Genomic DNA, 15,109 nt, shown 5'->3' with positions numbered 1-15,109 from the left:
AGACGACGTTGATCGATTCAATGTCTACTTCCTATTCCAAAATAGTGTTGACATTCTTAACGATTTATTCCAACTGTTTCGACGAATCGAGTTTCATTTTCACTCTATCATCCAATTTTCACTCCGTCACTCGAAATAATAATCTCTGATTTTTCCTCATTTAAATATTATGCAGAAATTTATTTTCATTACCGCCCAAGTCTCCTGATCATTTTCTTTACGGTTATTTCAGTGATGAGATTACTAAATTTCAATTTAACTCGGATTTTTTTCTCTCCATTACACGCGAGTTTCTTCCTCCTTCTCTTTTTCCTCATCGTGGCAGCTTTCCGGCTTTGGCGCTCGACTTCCCTTATTCTGATTATGCTTACGTGGAAATAAAAAGTCTATTGACTCACAAACCTCGTTACTTCCTTTCCTTTTTCTCCATTATCGCTCATGCAGCCCGAAAAAAAGTAAAAAACTAATATAATACCAACAAAGTACAGCGCTAAATAATTTTATTTCAATTTATTGCTTCTTATTTTCCCTTTACTTTTTCAATATCGGTTAATTTGGTTCTTTGGGTCGTTTGCAATTTACTGAGCACTTAAACGAGCTGAACAATTTCCTCTTCACACAATAATTGACGGTAATTTAAATAAAAAAATTACTAGCATCCTTGCAGTCACTACGTGACTGCCGTGACTTGTGAATTATAAATAAATAAAATTTTGCTTTATTGAATAATGATTTTTGTTAAATTGCACTGTACTTTTTTAACTATTGACAATTTTAAAGATATAAGCTCATCCCGAGGTTACACTCAATAAGAACTTTCATTTGAGTATCCACATGCATTTTCATATATTTTTCATATATACATATATATAATATATGAAAAATTGATGTGGGTACTCAAATGAAAGGTCTCGATGGGTGTAATATTAAGATGAGCTTATATCTTTAAAAATATCATTAGTTGACAAGATAGCGAAGTCCGTTCTTAATTATTGACATTTTTTAAAATATAAGCTCATCCCGATGTTAGACTCATCAAGAGCTATTGTTTGAGTACCCACATGCATATTTGATATATTTTTCATATATACATATATATGATATATATAAATATATAAAATATATGAAAAATTGATGTGGATACTCGAAGGAAAGGTCTTGATGAGTGTAACATCGGGATGAGCTTATATCTTCAAAAATATCATTAGTTGACAAGATAGCAAACTCAGTTCTTAATTATTGACATTTTTAAAGATATAAGCTCATCCTGATGTTACACTTTTTAAGAGCTTTCATTTGAGTACCCACATGCATATTTGATATATTTTTCATATATACATTCATATAATATATATCAAATATATATAAATATATGAAAAATTGATGTGGGTACTCGAAAGAAAGGTCTTGATGAGTGTAACATCGGGGTGAGCTTATATCTTTAAAAATGTCAGTAATTCACAAGATACAAGGTCATTTCTTAATTATGTACCTAAATATAGAGCATTTTCGAATGTAGCCTAAATATTTATCATCATAAATTGACTATTGATACCAAATTTAACCATAAAAACCCATTTTATCATATAAATACACTAGCCACAAAATTTAGCTTATTCTCTTAATAATATAGATTACACTGATGGAATTTATTATTCTTACAATAAAATATTGAAGGGCTGGAAAATAATTTTTTTAAAACGGTCTATTAAGATTATTTGAGCTTATCTTTTTTTTTCTACCCTCAGTCAGTCGCCGGGGGCTTTAATTTTGAGTTAAATCTGAGTAAGAGAAATAGTTTAGACATTGGAGGCAACCGTACCATCCGAGTCTTGCTCGTTTAACCAACTGAAATGATTTCCCAGCAGATTCTACCGGTATAGAATATAATATATATATATATATATATATATATATATGGCGCATGTATGCTATATATATATATATGCTATATATATATATATATATATATATATATATATATATATAGGCAGCTCCAGAGACTCCCGCTGAAATATGAAACTGCGGCAATATGCAGTAAAGAGCCACGAGTACAACCACTCTTGTTTCCAGCCACCAGCCACTCGAATCACCAGACGTCTCGGCAACGCCTGCTGCGCTAATAATTCCCATTTAAGCGCGATAAATATCAACATTTCAATGGGACATGTCTCTTTGTCTCACTAAATCTCACTAAATTTACACAATCGCACCTATTAATATAATAATAATAATTATAATTCTGTTTGATTTCAGAAATGCGATTGACTAGGACGACAATGAAATTCCGAGATCCGCGCAAACTGCGATAGAGGTAACCAGATATTCTTGTTGTCTTCTTGTTGTTATTATTATGCTAATGAATTTATTATTATCACTTATCATTATTCATTATTCATTATGTGAGAGTAATAAGAGGGGCGAATGCATTGAATTATTACTCTTTAAGTATCCGAAGCCAAAGCCCTCCGGAGGATCTTAATCTTGTTACACTCCGCGGTGAGCTAGTGAGGTCTTGGCGAAAACTTTGGAGTTGCTGGAAAATTGGATGAAAGCTTTCGTCTAAATGTTGTTACACTGTAGTTAAAATAAACCACATAAGAGCTCCGTTTTATTAAATTAGAACTAACTTTATTTCATTCACCTCCTTTATTTACTGCATTAACTCACTCTAAGTAGGGAGAAAAATTATAATTACAATGATTTTACCGAGTTTTTTTTTAATTAATCCGGTGCGTGGGAGAATAGGACAGAAGTTTTAATTGAAAAATTTTTAAAACAGTCAGCTCTGCAGGACACCTCGGGGATTTTTCACTGTTTTTGAGCTTAAAATGCGTGCACGAAATAATTTTTAAAAATTTTATCTTTTTAATTTAAGTAGAATGATTTTTAAACTAATAAATTTTTCTAATAGAAATAAATAGATAAATGTAAGTGGTGAAAATTAAGTTAGCCGACATCTAAAAATTTTTATTTATTAAAAAAATTATTAAAAAAAAAATATTTTGTAGGTCTAATTTAATAAATAAAAAAATTAAGAACGTCGGCTAAATTTCATATTATAAGTAATTACTAGCAATCCGCAGTCACTATGTTAAATTTTGCTTAATTCAACAATGACTTTTGTTAAATTGCACTGTACTTTCTTAACTATTGACATTTTTAAAGATATAAGCTCATCCTGATGTTACACTCATCAAGACCTTTCATTTGAGTACCCACATGCATTTTTTATATATTTTTCATGTATACAATTATATAATATATATCAAATATATGAAATATATGAAAAATTGATGTGGGTACTCAAATGAAAGCTCTTGATGAGTGTAACATCGGAATGAGCTTATTATCTTTAAAAATGTCATTAGTTGACAAGATAGCAAAGTCAGTTCTTAATTATTGACATTTTTTAAGATATAAGCTCATCCCGATGTTACACTCATCAAGAGCTCTCATTTGAGTACCCACATGCATTTTGATATATTTTTCATACATACATATACATAAATATATGAAATATATGAAAAATTGATGTGGGTACTCAAATGAAAGGTCTCGATGAGTGTAATGTCGGGATGAGCTTATATTTTTAAAAATGTCAATAGTTCACAAAGTAGAAAGTCATTTCTTGATTGTGTAATTTGAGATAAAGCATTTTTGAATGCAGCCTGAATAATTATCATTATAAATTAACTATCGCAGGAATTGATATGAATCCTTGAGAAGGCACAAATTCAATTCAAGACCTTTGCAATGATACTAAATTTCACTAAAAAAATCTTATGATTTTATCATAAGACTATCCTGAAAACAAAATTGTTTTTATTCTCTTAATAATATAGATTAGAGTTTTTTTTAATTGAATAATTTTATCAAAATTTTCTTTATCCGAAAAATAAAATTAAAAATCCTTGACATTTCCAATTATAAGTTTTGACGTTTAACTTTTGATTGAAAGCTTAAAAAAAAATAAAAGAGGTTAATTTAAACAGTATTAATTTAAATTTGAGTAAATGTAAGTCGAGGTAAATGAAATGAATGGTTTTTCGTTTATAGAAAGGGCAAAGTTGAAAGCACTTGGAAAAATAGTAAATAAGAGGTGGAAAAAATGAAGAAAAAAAAAAAAGTAGAGTAAATGGAATTTGCGTTGACACGTAACCCATTGAAAGCAGTAGTTGCATAACGTCAAAGGATTTAAAGTTAGTTGAGCCGTGGAAATGAAAATGCTTTTTCCCGTGCAATCACTTGAGTCGCTGTTCCCTGTAAAAGCACTCGTGATATCAAGACTGTATAATGCTCGTGTCACACTATCATTGCCCCATTATGCCTCCGCAGGAAAAAACGATCTCGCAAATATACAGGTTTTTTATTCTAACTGGAATTAAGCCGGAAAAATAAACAACAAGAACAAAGTAAGAAGAGCTTTGAATAAAAAATTTTAATGTGCCTGCAGAAGCTGCTATTTCTAAGCAGCACATGTGTTTTTGTGCATAAGCTATTGGCTTTCACTTTGACGGCGTGTTTCTTTGTTTTAATTTTTATATTTATATTTATATATGGAGCAAGCTTGACAGTCAACAGTATGCTCTATAGAGAAAACTCGAGTAGACTTAGACTTGCTGTACACATTACTAAATAAAAGACTGCGATATGTAGATAAGTATTAAGGTCTACATAAATGTGAGCTGAATATTTTGCAAAGAAGATATTTCTTGTGTATGTATTTATCTAAAAAGCCGTGAATTATACTAACAGAAAGAGATGTAGTCTATGTCATGAATTATTAATATTTCCTTCCTATTTTTCTCGAGAAAAAAAAATGGAATAATAAATAAATAAATGAAAAATAATGGAATTGAAAGCAGATGAATTTCACGGTATTGTCATAAATAATAAATAATGAAAGAAAATAAATTTCTGGAGAGATAATTTTTAGTTTTATTATTTTATCATTTTCTTGGCGACTATTGGTCGTAAGGGAAAATCAATCTAGTGGGATCGTGAGCGGAAAAAGAGACAACGGCGTGTAAAATAAAAAGCAAAACACAAAAGAACCGATCGCCGTACTTTAATGCCATAAAACACCGACTAAAATCGATACCCTTTTTCCAGGGTTTCAAATTTTCTTCTGCATAAATATTCAACAAATTGGAGTTTATTTTTTGGAGCTATTTCTAATTAGACTGTGTCAATTAACAGCGTTTCTACAGAGACGGGACAATGAAGACGAGTGACTTGTAATTGGAAATAGAATTAATGCAGTTAACATACCCGAGGAGCAGTAGAAGGAGGAGGGGTGGTTTGTTACATTGGATGTGCATTCAGGAAGTTGCCTGTTTAAATGTGGCTTTACAACGAGTAGGGAGTATTCACGCTATTCCGTACTGTGTCTTTATATACATAATACATAAAAACATGTGTGTCTCATCTTTGTAGCTGTCATTGTCACTGTGGTACTTCCACCTCTGCTCACCGCATTTGTAACAAATATTCATACTACACTCTACGTAGGTAAGCTCGTAGCTCATTTACATGGCACGTCAGCTCAAAGTGTCGGTTAAATCTTGCCAGAAGAAGGAAAATGCCAGAGAGAATTTACAAACTCTTCGTGTAGAGTTATTACTTAAGCTACACGAGGTATCATATGATTATTTTCATTAAAATATCTTAAATTAAAAATATATTAAATATTTTTTAACTAAAAAAATTATTTTGATGAATTTTAATATTTTTATATCATGTGATTATTTTAATAAAAATGTCTTGAATTAAAAAAAAATAAAATATTTTTTAGCTAAAAAAATTATTTTAAAGAATTTTAATATTTTTAATTTAATAAAAAAAATTTATTTTAATATTTTTATATCATATTATTATTTTAATAAAAATATATAAAATATTTTTTAGCTAAAAAAATTATTTTAAAGAATTTTAATATTTTTAATTTAATAAAAATAATTTATTTTAATATTTTTATAAAAAAAATTTATTTTAATTGTATAGTCGAGGTTAAAAAAAAATATTAAAAAATTTATAAAGCTATTTAAAATAAATTTAATAAGTCATTTTAATATAAATTATTTTGTCGAAGGTTAAAAGAAAAATTATTAAAAAGATTTGAATAAATGTGATACTTTCAGGAGTTTGAGCGCTTTGATGTACAGATCGGGGGAATAAAAAGGAAAACGGATAGTAATAATCGAAGGGGTAAAAGTGGAAGTAGAAGAGCAGAGCTTTGAGAGGCAAAGTCCGAGTTATCAAAGTGAGCAAGCAAAAGAGCTTTAGTTTTAACATTTGATGAATTGAACCGAGTAAAACCTCAAGCTCTGGCTCAAGACTTTACACTTTTTATCCGAAATATATATCGAGATATCATATAACATTTCTTACACTTTTTTTGGTTTTTTTGGCTTTATTATTATTCGTTTTCTGGAGCAAGTTTTTACGCTTGCCTCGCCGCGACTTGGTAATATCCCGAGTCATTTTTCAGGGAAGAGAAATCGATCTGGAGCCCCGCAGTGTGACCCGAGCCCCGAGCTCCGGAAGCGATCAGTGCTCGTTCTAAAAGCGAAAGCTCAGCCAACTAGTTCATTTCTCATTGAAATATTTATATCTATATATTTTAAGAGAGTAATATCAATAATAATAATAAGAAGAAGGATTCCTCTCTTTCATTTGCTTCTGGAGGTGTCTGAGTGGTAAACTGACACGCGGCCGCTTGAGCTTGAGCGAGCTACGTCTCGATCATCAGAATGCCAGGAAATGTGAGCCAGGAAAATCTTGAAAAACGATCCAAAGTTACCTTCATTTCTCACCGGGATTCATAACCCAAAGCTCGCTCGCTACATCGCTCCCAACTCCATCCAAACTCAAACTAAAACTCCTGCCCCTGTCCCCGGCTCCGTCATGCTTTATTACGTCCAGGTATCGAGGCAAAAAATTTACCGTTTATCATTTTTCTACTACACAGAAAGAAAGGTTCACTTGAGCCAAGAAAATATTTTTCTTCATAATTATTTACTTGGGCGAAAAAAAAATTTTTTTTTGACACAAGAAATTTCACTTAGTCCAACAAATCAATTTCCTTGCTTCAAGAAATACGTTTCTTGATCCAAGACAATTTATTTAAGTCAAGAAAATTTTTTTGTTTTGAGAAAATTTCTCTCTTGCTCCAAAAAATTAAGTTCTTGACAGAAGTAAATTTTCTTGTCTTGAGAAAATTTTTCTCTTGCTCCAAAAGATTAAATATCTTGATAGTAAATTTTCATTAATATTTCTATTGACTAACATGTCAAATGTGAAGATCAAATAATATTGAATCATTTTTTTTCATTCAATCTGTATAATTGCGCGCTAAAATAATCTAAAATGGGTATCAAGTATTTATAATAATTTGAATTAAGAAAAAATGACTTCCAGCAAGAATAGAATTTCAAGAAAAATTTTTACTTCGGCCAAGACAACTTCGGTCTTCCTTTGGGCGACCGAAAATTTACTTGAGCCAAGAATTTTGTTCTTCAGTCAAGAAATCTTTCTTTCTGTGTATATTTCTCAGCTACAGCAAAAACCATTCAAAATTCCTGTATTATGAGCGTGCTTGAGCTTTCTCTTTTTCTATATGAATAACTGCCCCCTACTGCTCGTCACCTTAACATGCCAAAAGTAAGTAAGCGAGCTTGATGTTAAAACGGTATGAATAACAAAAACACGGCTGAGAAGTATAACAAAGGGCGAGTGTGTTTTTCCGAGGGAAATGTCAGTCCTCAGACTCCGAGGATTACACCAAGATTTAACGTAATCCCGGGAGCTCTCTTAGGCTCTTATCTTTTGTTATACAACAGTTCAGTTGACCTAATGAGATTCTATCCAAAATCTCCAGAGGGCTAATCCGACTCACGGATTACTGGCCTCGGTGACCAACAGGTCAAAACATCGACTCAATAATAACTCTATTGCAAGTGTCAGATAATTATTTTTTAATTTAAATTATTTTTACATCAATTTAAAGAGTAATAATATTTTTTTTTTTATTATTTTATCATAAATTAATTCAAAAATTTTTTTTTAATGATTGAAAAATTTGTAAATTATTTATTTATTTATTTATTTCTTTCAAATAAATTATTTATATTTATTTATTTCTTAGAAAATAATATTGAAGAGTTTTAATATTTTAGATAAAGGCAAAAAATTTTTGAATTAAATAAAATTTACTTAATCCAAAAAAAATTTCTCAAAGAATTTTTCTTTTTAAATTAAGAGCTGAAATTCTTCGAAATTATTTAGTAGATTTAATTTAATTTTTTTTTTGTGCAAAGATATTAAAATAATATTTTTACCCCCACGAACAAAAAATATAAAAAAAAATATGTCAAAATATATTTTAAATATATTAAAAATCTATAAAAAATATATAAATATATAAAAAAATATGTATAGTAAATATATTTTTAATAACTAACTTTTGGCCGATTTTCATATATATTTTATATATTTTAGAAATGTTCAAGATATATCTTAAAATACATAAAAAATACATAGCTAAAAATATAAAAAAAATATATTTTGAATATATCTACAATATATTTAAAATATATAAAATATATATGTCAATCGGCCAAAAGTTAATTATTAAAAATATATTTACTATACATAATTTATATATATATATATATTTATATATTTTTTATAGATTTTTAATACCTAAAATATATTTTTTATGTAATTCGACATATATTTTTTTTTCATGAGGATATTTGAATTTTTGATATTAATTCTCAAATTTTAATCTCTAACACAACTTAAAAGTGTAAAAAAAGACATTAAGGGTAATTTAGAGCCAAAAATAATGAAGCTCAATATCCAAACAATTATCAAAAATCAAAATTTCCATAAAAAAATTGAAAAATTCAAAAAAAGCGCGTTTAGATTTTTCGTGTACTCATTTATTCACTCCATCAGCAAGAATATGAGTTTTGTCTCTGTCGTTTCTGAGAAAGGAGGGTGTAGGTAGAGGGTAAAGTTGGAAGCCGGCCAAAAATTACAGAAGCTCCGCTCGGAGCGGAGGAAAACTCGGAAAAGAGAAAAGGAAAAGTTCATAAGGTACAACCCGTTTCTGATGTTAGCTTTCTATATCGGTTCACCTAGCTCTCGTCTCATTTTCTCTATTTTGTCCCACCCTCTTTCTTCCTCTGTATACTCCCACACCGAGTCACGTGTAGATACAAACACTCAAGGAGTACCCGCGAGATGTTTGCCTCTTCTCTACCCTCAAACTCTGCTTCTACTTCTAGTATTTGAAACTCCTTTATTTTCAGCGCCTTTTCCACTTGCCATTTTTCTTTCACAATTTTTCGTACGTGTCGCCACATATGAGCACACACACATTTTCACCCTCGTATAAATGTCTGTTTGGAAAATATATTTAAATTGGCGAGAAAATGACACCATGTATATTATCTGTACCGGCAATATTCCCCATTCGCCAGAATTTGAATAAAAAAAAGCTTCTCTTTAATAATAAATACACAATACATATAAATATATTTCATTATTTTTTAAAACAAATTTTAAACTATTATTTTTCATTCGCCAGCATTTTTCATTATCAAAATAAATGTAAAAAAATAAAAAATACTTCCCGAGATAAATTTCAGCCACTAACGATATTTCATATCTTGTTTACTATTTTTTTTTTTTTTTTTTTTTTTTTATAGATCGAAGTGTTTTTATAAAAAGACTTTTATATATTTTTTTTTATTTTTTCAACCAGAAATTCTGATGGCGGATCCGATCTGGGTGCTTACGTCACGATACAAAAGCCGCTTTAGCTAGAGAAACTGAGACACGTAAACAGACGGCGATAGTGAGTGAATAAAAGAGTTACTTGCTAGAACGAAATTGTCGCAAAAAGCGAACTATATACATTAAATTCAATGAAATATGTCCGCGTGAGTGTCCTTTTATATAGAATGTGACGAATGTGCTGGCTGCGGTTCTGTTTCTGCTGAGAGTTACTCGATATATCTCACGTCGAAAGGAGCTAAGTGCTCGGAAACTGCTACTACTACTACCTCGATAAATATTTTCGACGTAACTGAAACCGAGTTTGACAAGTCTTTTTGATTGATCGATCTTTAAGATAATGCTTTAGTTAATTTTATCCACTCTTCGTGAGACTGAAGTAGCTAGTGCACATCAGATATTTAAAGAAACTTCAATGACGATATACTGATCGGAATATATTTATTTAATATAACTGTTTTTTTTTATTTTTTAAATTATTTATTACCAATGGATAAATCTATATTATTCGGAGGATAAGAACAATTTGGACTTAAATTTGTGCTTTTTCAAAGTTTCATATCATTCTAACCAATAGTCAATTTATTATGATAAGTATTTAGGCTGCATTCGAAAATACTCTATCTCTAGATACATAATTAAGAAATGACCTTGTATCTTGTGAACTATTGACATTTTTAAAGATATAAGCTCATCTTAATGTTACACTCATCAAGACCTTTCATTTAAGTACCCACATCAATTTTTCATATATTTCATATATTTATGTATTTATATATATGTATATATGAAAAATATATTAAATATGCATGTGGGTACTCGAATGAAAGCTTTTGATGAGTATAACATTAGGATGAGCTTATATCTTAAAAAATGTCAACAATTAATAACTGACTTTGCTATCTTGTCAACTAATGATATTTTTGAAGATATAAGCTCATCCCGATATTACACTCATTGAGACCTTTCATTAGAGTACCCACATCAATTTTTCATATATTTATACATATATTATATATATGTATATATGAAAAATATATAAAAAATGCATGTGGGTACTTAAATGAAAGCTTTTGATTAGTATAACATCAGGATGAGCTTATATCTTAAAAAATGTCAATAGTTAAGAAATTGCAATGAAATTTAACAAAATTAATTATTTAATAAAAAAAATTTTATTTATTAAATTGTTAAAAATTTTTTTATCAGTGGTTAAATATACAAAAAAAAAATTAGTATAACGATTGACCCTAAAGGCCATCCCTGCAGCTTTCCGCTGACTTTATACCTAAGCGCAACATTTCACTTATTTTATTTTCGGTTTATTTTGAGGTCTTCGAGCTCAAAAGCCTGATAGACGTTTCATATGACACTATTTTTTGAATTTTTAAACCGTAATAACTTCTGAAGGAATGAATAAACCGATTTACTCGCCGCTTACGGCATTCAACGCAGTTTTTTGAGCTCTTTAAGAAGTCTTAGAGCGCGAACTAGTCAAAACGAGAATTTCATAGAAATTCTGAAAAAAAAAATTTTTTTCAATTTTTATCGACAACGATATCTCACGAACGAATCAACCGATTTTGATCAGACTGGTGGCGATCGACGTAGTCTTTTAAGGTTAAGAGCTGATTAGTTTTTGGAATTGATCGGTAGAGCGGTTTAAAAGTTATTCCAAAAAAACGAATTTTTGGATATTTAATTTTTGAGATTTCTCAAAACTGATTCACTCGAATTTTTCGAACTAGTATCAGATACCCCAGGGTAATGAAACTCTTTAGAACGACACTTATTTCGATCGAATCAGATAAGCCGTTCAAAAGTTACGAGAGATTTATATACACACATACACATACACAGACACACATCCATACATACAGACATAGTGACACTCTCGCGGGAATAGTCAGGGAAGCTTCCTAGGACCTTAAAACGTCGAGATCTGATGAAAACTCGATTTTGAAAAATCGGGGTAAAACCAATAACTTCCCAATTTTTGAAAATTTTCAATTTTCTTGACGGGAAGTTAAAAAATTAATTGACCGAACAGCTAATGTGTTGAGCGACTTTTCACATCCACAAGCCGGGTATTCTATCTCTTTTAAACTACGCCGACAGAAAGCGTGAGAAATCACAGATAATAAGCCACAAATTAATTGCATAATCTTTAAAGCATTATAATTTTGGCACCACAGATTGATTGATGAGGCAGCATTATTTGAGCTATTAGACTCGTTAATAAAGCTACTAGACTATACTAACTATTTACATTTACTATCGAATTAAGAGTTAATTTTAAAATTTATTTAGAAAATTATAAATGTTTAAACGTAGAAGAATATAGAATAAATAAGATATTTAATAAATTAGATATTTAATAAATTAGATATTTAATAAATAAATAAATAAATATTAAATCTAATGAAATGAATGATGAAAATATTAACAAATGAATAACGGGGGAATTTAGATGAAATTAAATAAGAAGCCACGTTGCCGGCGCCAGGATTCGAACCTGGGTCTCCCAGATACTTCGCTAGTCACCAAACACACGTACCATCCAGTCATACAATGTTATTACTCACGTTTTTGGTATATAAATGGTAGACACTATAATCATCCTAGACACTGTACACGTCAGTGTACACTGTATAGTTACTTACTCAAGGTTGTATGGATGGTCAGAGCTTTACTGGCCCTTTAAATTTTATATTTTATTTTCATTCATTGTGAAAATTTTATTCTATGAATGATTTCGATTTGTACTGATGATTAATGCAAACTAAAAACTCACTAAATGTATAAGCTTGGTTAAGTTACTAATTTTTGGGAAATAAATTTTTGAGTTTACTCTTTATACGCGTCGCGGTTTCAAAAGGTTATGAGCTTCGAGAGAAATCTTTGGTATCACTACTCAATAAAGTAGATAAGTAGATTCCCTACTAAAAGAATTCCTATACTATATCTGTACGTATAAAAGCGAATTCAAAAATTTCATAAAAGCGTATAAAAAAGAATTCAAAAATTTCCAAAACAGTAATTACTGTGTTGTATAGTAGAAAAATAGTAAATAGTTTAATTTTCTAGTACACAAAAAATAAGATATCGTGAACCTAATGGAAAAGTTTTTTTGAATCCTTTTTTATAACTCCGATTTTTAAAAATTTTTAATTTTCTTAGCGGAAAGTTAAAAATTAATGAAAATCAGCATAAAAACGTCCTTCTACACGTATTCCCCCCCCCCCCCCTTAAAGTAGGTTTTCTAAGTATTATTTTTAAATTTGGGCAGATCGATTGGTGTAAAATAAAATTTATGAACAACATAGTTTCGGAGTTATTGAATTTCAAAGTTAAAGTTTTTGAGGTTTGTATAAATTACACTCTACGGGATATCGACAAGTTTAGTTGTATACGTGATTATAACAGAGAAACCCTTCTTAATATTGTTTTAAAAAACTAAACTAAAATTAATCACAAATAATAAATTTTTTAAGAATAGTTCGATTCAAAATAAGAATAGTTTGGTAAATATGATTAATAAACTAGTAAAGCATTCGAAAATGCTCCCAACTAAAACTAAATGAGAGATAGTAAAAAATTAGGAAAACGGTTGACCTTAAAGGCCATCCCTGCAACTTCCCGCTACATCCATACCTAAGAGCTTAACGATTCACTTATTTTTTAAGCTCTTCGAGCTCAAAAATATAATTTTCGTATGTTTGAGCTCTCCGAGCTCAAATAAATCGCTGTTCTGTGCTTTTGAGCTCAAAAGGCTAATGGAAGTTTTATAGAACACTATTTTTTGAATTTTCAAACCGCAATAACTTTTGGATAAATTAACCGATTTTCTCGCGGTTTACGGCATTCAACGCAGTTTTTTAAGTTCTTTAAAAAATCTTTAAGCGTAAACTGGTCAGACTCAAAATTTCATAAAAATTCTGAAAAAAACATTTTTTTTAATTTTTTTTGACAATGATATCTCACGAACAAATCAACCGATTTTGACCGGGCTGGTGGCAATCGACGTGGTTTTTTGCGGTTAAGAGCTGATTAGTTTTTGGAATTGATCGGTTAAGCCGTTCAAAAGATATTTAAAAAAAACGAATTTTTGGAAATTTTATTTTTGAGATTTCTCAAAATCGATCGACTCAAATTTTTCGATCGAATCGGATGATCCGTTCAAAAGTTATGCGAGACTTACATACATACACACACATATATATATATACATACAGACATAGTGACACCCTCGCGGGAATAGTCAAGGAAGCTTCCTAAGACCTTAAAACGTCGAGATCTGATGAAAACTCGATTTTGAAAAATCGGGGTAAAACCAATAACTTCCCAATTTTTGAAAATTTTCAATTTTCTTGACGGGAAGTTAAAAAATTAATTGACCGAACAGCTAATGTGTTCAGCGACTTTTCACATCCACAAGCCGGGTATTCTATCTCTTTTAAACTACGCCGACAGAAAGCGTGAGAAATCACAGATAATAAGCCACAAATTAATTGCATATTCGTTAAAGCATTATAATTTTGGCACCACAGATTGATTGATGAGGCAGCATTATTTGAGCTATTGGACTCGTTAATAAAGCTACTAGACTATACTAACTATTTACATTTAGTATCGAATTAAGAGTTAATTTTAAAATTTATTTAGAAAATTATAAATGTTTAAACGTAGAAGAATATAGAATAAATAAGATATTTAATAAATTAGATATTTAATAAATAAATAAATAAATATTAAATCTAATGAAATGAATGATGAATATATTAACAAATGAATAACGGGGGAATTTAGATGAAATTAAATACGAAGCCACGTTGCCGGCGCCAGGATTCGAACCTGGGTCTCCCAGATACTTCGCTAGTCACCAAACACACGTACCATCCAGTCATACAATGTTATTACTCACGTTTTTGGTATATAAATGGTAGACACTATAATCATCCTAGACACTGTACACGTCAGTGTACACTGTATAGTTACTTACTCAAGGTTGTATGGATGGTCAGAGCTTTACTGGCCCTTTAAATTTTATATTTTATTTTCATTCATTGTGAAAATTTTATTCTATGAATGATTTCGATTTGTACTGATGATCAATGCAAACTAAAAACTCACTAAATGTATAAGCTTGGTTAAGTTACTAATTTTTGGGAAATAAATTTTTGAATTTACTCTTTATACACGTCGCCGTTTCAAAAGATTATGAGCTTCGAGAGAAATCTTTGGTATCACTACTCAATAAAGTAGATAAGTAGTTTCCCTACTAAAAGAATTCCTACACTAT

The 15,109-nt window shown here is 29.9% G+C and overlaps 1 protein-coding gene across 6 annotated transcripts in view; it reads left to right on the top strand.

The window, feature by feature from the left end:
* Positions 1 to 15,109, top strand: part of LOC123262930 (chondroitin sulfate N-acetylgalactosaminyltransferase 1) — a 75,053-nt gene that overhangs the window by 19,961 nt on the left and 39,983 nt on the right. For all 6 annotated transcript variants that reach the window (XM_044725468.1, XM_044725437.1, XM_044725452.1 and 3 more), the window contains one exon: positions 2,257 to 2,314. The gene's annotated coding sequence lies outside the window, so the exon portion shown is untranslated. The remainder of the gene's footprint in view (positions 1 to 2,256; positions 2,315 to 15,109) is intronic.

This window comes from Cotesia glomerata, linkage group LG1 (assembly GCF_020080835.1).
Source record: "Cotesia glomerata isolate CgM1 linkage group LG1, MPM_Cglom_v2.3, whole genome shotgun sequence".
In the NCBI taxonomy this organism is placed as follows: domain Eukaryota; kingdom Metazoa; phylum Arthropoda; class Insecta; order Hymenoptera; family Braconidae; genus Cotesia; species Cotesia glomerata.
Note: the sequence above shows the minus strand (reverse complement) of the source record. Positions and strands in the feature narration are given on the sequence as shown.